We start from the raw sequence: 6,238 nt of genomic DNA, 5'->3' as shown, positions 1-6,238 counted from the left end.
ATCCTCAAAACGAAATTCTTCGAACCATCGAAGAATCCTTTCGCTAACAGAGCTTTCCAAAGGCCGATATAATGTTTCTATCTGCACTGTATCCCAGTTCCAATTTATATAGAAAAATATTCGCAACTCTTTCGTGGAAACCATACTATTTTCAGTATTTTCTCTTGTGGAAAAAATTAACAATAACAAACAATCCTTATCGAAGAAGATTGGAAAGCGCAAAACCTTTATAAATTGTTAATGGCACAACCGAAAATATACTTTCTATCAAATATACTTTACTAATCGCAATCAATTGTCAATTAGTTGAGTATCGCCAATTTCATGGTACAATCTCGTATGTAAATCCTTTTTACGTTGATTGCGGTTTGATGAGTGCACACAGTGCATCAGATATATTGCGATCCGTGCTGTGTCGACAAAAAATAGTCATGATAGGGGGAAGAAAATGATATTACGTAAGCCTGTGATGCACGAAATTCCAATATCCTCCATTAATTGTGGTGCGATGCAGCGATAATTAGTAGAACTGTTGTATTAAGGAAATAATTTGCCTAAGATAAAGTTTCGAATCAGCATATTGTGAATGGCATGTTGTACTGTTTCAGTTTATTTAGCTACACGACTTGCCTCGCGAAACTGCATACACTCTGGTTTTTTCCTAAGCGATATTTACCTCTAGCAGTACGCCATACATCTGCATCTGTGACTTTTCACTTAACGTTTAAATATGTACCGCTTGTTTTTACCATCTCCGCAAAAATGGAAAGCTAAATTTCGTCGAGTAGCGTGATCAGCATGTATACCTATATTTACCGGTGTCCAGGACCGTAATCGATTTTGTCCGACCTACAGGCCGGAGTGGCGTAGCTCGTACTCCTACGAGCGAGTCATTATCGAATGCGTCTGATCGCTTATGATAATGGCGTTTCAATATTCAGTAGATGAGTAAGCGGCGAAGTCATCGAGTAGCTTCTATAATTCTAATTCCCCGTTCGTATACTTAGCCGTTGCTCTTGGGGGCCAATATCGAGGGCAGTAATATTATTGCTTTTGTCTCCCGGTCGTGGGTACCACCCAGGCGCGTTAACGAGCGTAACGTCTGATCGCCTGATAAAGTCATTTCTGCGTTTCAATCGATATTATAATGAACGACGTAGGCTATAAGACGTCTCTGACGGATCGAAGATTAACCCCTCCATCCTGCATTTAATTCCTCGTTGCGGTCTTTAAAGCCCGGGTATTCATCATTAGAAATAAGGTCACGAGCTACGGGGCAACGTATATATTCGTGCACACTTGAGGGGGAAGAGGGTCTCTAACCGCGAGATCTGCAGATGGTGCGGCGTCTCGATTCTGCCTAAACGGAGTCTCCGGGACCACCGTAGCTACACAGGAGCACATTAATTCTATTCCCTTTAATTAACGGTTCCGTACCGCGCCAGCTTAGGGACCTTTTCGAGGATAACGCGCGAGTTCCGTTATCGCACGGCATCCGTGCTGCAACCGTTCGCCATGACACTTTCCGCATTATGCGACGATTCGGTAACGTTTAGCTTCGTGTTTCCACTGCGATCGGCAAGGAGAAAACCTCCTGTCGAGCTTATTTCGCTTTCGAATTAACACAAAGGTAGATTAACGCAGTGTTAGACCGTAAAATGAAAGACATTTAAGATGATAATCGACAATTTGAATGTGGAATTAGATTTAGAATAGTCTTGGAGCTTGTTAATCTTTCAGTCGTCAAATAGGCAAATTAATAGCTGTGCCAATGAAACCCGCTTGTTTGTTTCTTGCGTGTCAAAGAGGAGAATACATTTTTGCTAATGCAAAAGTTGAAAGGACGGGACCATCTCATGATTACAACATTTTTGCTTTCAAGACCGCTCGCCTGCCTTTTGCTCAAATACGCTTTGTGCGAACGAACTTTCTCGCAAAGTAAACCTCTCGGAGGATCGAGACGGGAGAGACAAAACCGCGACGAAAGTTTTCTGGAAAAAGGTGTAATTTAACTCTTTCGCGGCGAGTGCATGAATTGTCAACGGAAATACAGAAACTTTTGGCGAATTTCTTTTAGACGAGACACGCGAATTCGATTTGCCGCACAGACAATTTTGCTCTCGAATTTTTGACAATTCCTATTACAATTTATTTGTTAATCTTATAACTAATTTTGAATTTTTCTCTCGCAAAAATACATCGCACGAAATGTAAGTTGCGTGAAGCGAATCACGATTATTTTCACCTCGCTCCGCGTTTATGATATTATGCTATACCGATCTTTCGTAGGTGGTAGGAAACGCGTGACTCATTTCTTTTTGTTCACCGTGTTACATAAATATTACATCATACTTCCATCATACTATATGACAGCGATCTTTTCTGTTCTGATTCGCGCGACACATTGTTTGCGTCGCACCAATACTGTGATAAAGTAAACAATAAATATAAAAGAAATTTAAAAAAATTAGAATTTATTATAAATAAAATGATCGAAAATGCATAATACAAATGGGAAGAAGAGAATTACTTATAAAAGAATAAAAATAAGCAGAATAAGAGACAAAGAGAATAATTAATTCATTTCCCGCATTATTAAATTTGAAATTTCCAAAATCAATTTTTGCGACAAAGAAAAATTATTTTAAGCTTTTTATTTATTGAAATCTCCGTTTTCATTATGTATTTTATGTATGACTTGATGTACGTTCCGTTTTGTTTCTAACAAGCTTAAGAATCATTTCCTCGATGTTTTTTTTTAAAGAGCAGGAGAGTGTAATTAATAAAAAATGGTTAAATATATACATTATTTGTTGCGTGAGTCGGTGCCGATTCTCTTACGTTAGCTCAATTCAATATACAGAAATTAATAATGAATTAATTTGCGATAATGGAAGCGAATAAACTTCAGCTTTCACTAGTTGCTACGCCGCAATTGATTCGATACCTTCGAACTACCCCTGTTCGACGTGCCAATAATGGCTCGCGAGTGGTCCAATTTCGGCAGTCCCGGCCGCTAGTTCAAGCCAAGTCGATCGACAAAGGTTCGAGGCACTCCGTGCCTCGACTTCGTTTGGTCGAGATCGAATAACGGGCGACGTGACTGCCAAGATTGCTTCCTCGCGAGATGAAAACTGGAGAAATAGGGATAAGCGCGTGTCGTCGCTCGTGCGAATAAAATCCGTAAAGGCGTAAAGGAATTCAAATCGCTTTTGTCGACGATATCATACGGCCCCGAAATGCCTATCGCGAACCGATTTTCGATCCTGCCGGTTTCGAGAACGTGCGGAACGTGACTCGATGTAAGGCGGGCGACATTCGTCTCCAAAATAACGTGACCCGAAACGAATAAACCTTCAATGTTTCTAGTGCGTTCTTCTTCCTTCATTTACTATCTAAATAAGATCACGAACACTTATACTTAAAACATGAATTTTATTCTGCATTTCATTAATGTTTTTCTAACAAAATTTTACCGGAAATGATTTAATAACTATTTTGCAGCATCTGAGTTGAATCTATAGATCCTAAAAAGTCTGATCTTTATTTTTCTTCTGCTATACAGAAATAATGTATTTTTGTTGAAACATGCATGGCAAAACGTTAATCATCTTTATCGCACAAGAAGAATTTCTTGCGTTTCTTCACGGTTCTTCATCATGAATTCAGATGGCAGTACTTGGAGATGTCTGATTTAATGTCTTTCGCTACTTCGCTCTTATATTGAATAACGTCTGCTTATTTTTGTCTTCGGAAAGTGTTAATTCGCGAATAATTAAGGAAGAAATAATTTCTTCTTTGTCATCTTTATTTTATTATTTTTGGAATATATTTTAATTTAACACAGAAAGTTTTATAAATTATTATTACTGTTAATGCTATATATTGTTCTATTCGTTATATCGAATATTAGAGCATGTGTGTGAGTGTGTGCTTGTATATATAAAAGATTGAAGATTGGAAAATGGTATTATTGTTAATTTTTATTATTAATATCTTATTTATTTTATACTTTATTTATTTTAATCTTTCTATATTAATACGTGACGTATTTATTTGGTAACAACTTCTTCGTAATCAATAACACTGTCTAAATCTTATAAAAGCTTTACTTATGTTAGTCATGTCACGTCAACACCTCGCGTCGAACTTAAGGGTAGAATTCTTTCAAAATTCGACAACTCCGTTGAAAGGTTGATGGCTATTCGCGAGAAGCGAATCGTATTTCAGAGATTTAGGCCAACACGCGAGAATGGAAGTACACGCGGTACATCAGGTTGCTCTTTTACCAGATTCTAATGTCGTCACGGCGGCATCGTACGTGATCGTCGAAACAGGTCGGGAATTATAGTTTCCATTACCTCGCGGCTCAACGAGACGGATAGAAATTAACAGGCTGCCGCGCGGATGTAAACGCAAGTTAACCAATTATATGGCCGTGACCGACCGCGTTCAGGGAAAATGGTTTTAAGCACGTTCTCCATTTTTTTTTCACAGCATTCACCGAAAGCTTCCAATGCAGAAAATATCCGCGCATCGTGTGTCGGTCGTAAATTCGTTATCAAGCTCGACTGTCTGCCCGTTCATCACAACATTAAAAATTTTTTGTTTGCTCGAACACTGTTTTATGAAGCATCAAGAAAGTACTACGGGAATCGTAAATAGGAATTATAATTTTAATACTATATGTGAGAGACTAATGACGTTAATGTGAGAAAAATAGCAACGTTCATCAGTGATGAATGTAATAATTTACAAGATTTACAGTTAGTTTACGTGCGTTGCATTATACTCGATTATACTCGATTATAATGCTTTTATTATTTAGTTCTTAAACAGGGAACGCTGTTTTTAGGAAAATTTACAGGGAAATATTTCTATGCCAGAGAGATTTCTATAAGCATTGTGTCGAAACATAATAGAGCATGACTGAGCATAATTGAGTAATTTTAGGTAGCCACAAAAACGAATCCTTATATAAATAATAGCGCGATATTATAACAAAATATTCCTACTAATAATATTCATTATTAATATTCTATATTCTAATAATATAGAATATTCATAATAAATAATATAAAGTATGATGTGTGAAATAATATAATATATGATAAAATAATATAATATGAGAAGCATAGAATTAAAGAAAATATGATATATTAATCACGTGCGAATTTTTTCTTTGAAATTATCGCATTGAGCTATAAAAGTCTGTAATTTCCGAGTTTGAATACAAAATCTGACCAATTTTCCTTCTCCACGCACAACCCTTGCGCGATCTCAGTTTCTAATTTAAATTATTACATCTCTCGGAATGGTAATAAATATATTTATCTTGATTAAAATTTGTTGCGCAGATTGAGATGGCTTCTAAAGCACAAGTTCCGCGATGCGCGGAATTCGGGAACTTTGCGCGAGAAAAGGTTGCATCTATTTCGGTTTCCGCTGTAAATTCTCTCTCTCTCTCGCTCTCTCTCTCATTCATTTCTTTCTTTCTCTCTAAAGTCGATTCATTCTTCCATCGCTACTTCTTCCTTTCCTTAGTCTCTCTACTTCTCGTTCTTTCACAACCGCGATTCTTTTCTCTTCCATTTCAATTTGCGCCGCTTTTTAACAGATCTGTCTCTTTCTCCCCGTTTGTTCTTTCGTTTACGCCATTTTTCGTTAGTTCCGTGTCCGTGGAGTCGAGGTTGGTCGTCTTAATCAGATTTTATTCGTTCAAAAAGGAAGAGGAAGGAAAGGGAAATAATTAATGTGCACAAGAGTGGGATCTTTTCCCAAGATAGTCTTTCTAATTATCCGGCGCCCTTTCCGAGTACGCGTTTATCGCGCCTCGCTCTTCGGTGGATGCTTATCGTTTTCTCGATTTCCTAAGTGTTCGCCCTTCTCGTCGCATACGCAGAAAATAGTGCGGCTACGAGTGAAACCGTTAATCTTGCAGTGAGTGCGGGTGAACTTTCGTAGACATTGATTCTGAAGTGTTTGCCAGTTAACTACTCTCTCTACTTTACAAAGCATTTAATATATATTTTAATATAACTATTATATGTGACATAACTTTCCTGTTATGAGAATCTGAAATACTTATAAAGACACATGAGTTTCCGTTTCGTTAATAAAGGTTGTTTGTAGTACGAGAAAATATATAGAATGCTTTTAATAAAGAATTCCTATAATTACTGGCACACTGGAATGCGTAAATGGGCTTTCACTAGAATGCTGCTCGTGCTTATCGGAT

Source organism: Temnothorax nylanderi, unplaced genomic scaffold, assembly GCF_030848795.1.
Source record: "Temnothorax nylanderi isolate EJ_2023f unplaced genomic scaffold, tnyl_v1.0 TNYL_tig0016_pilon, whole genome shotgun sequence".
In the NCBI taxonomy this organism is placed as follows: domain Eukaryota; kingdom Metazoa; phylum Arthropoda; class Insecta; order Hymenoptera; family Formicidae; genus Temnothorax; species Temnothorax nylanderi.
Note: the sequence above shows the minus strand (reverse complement) of the source record.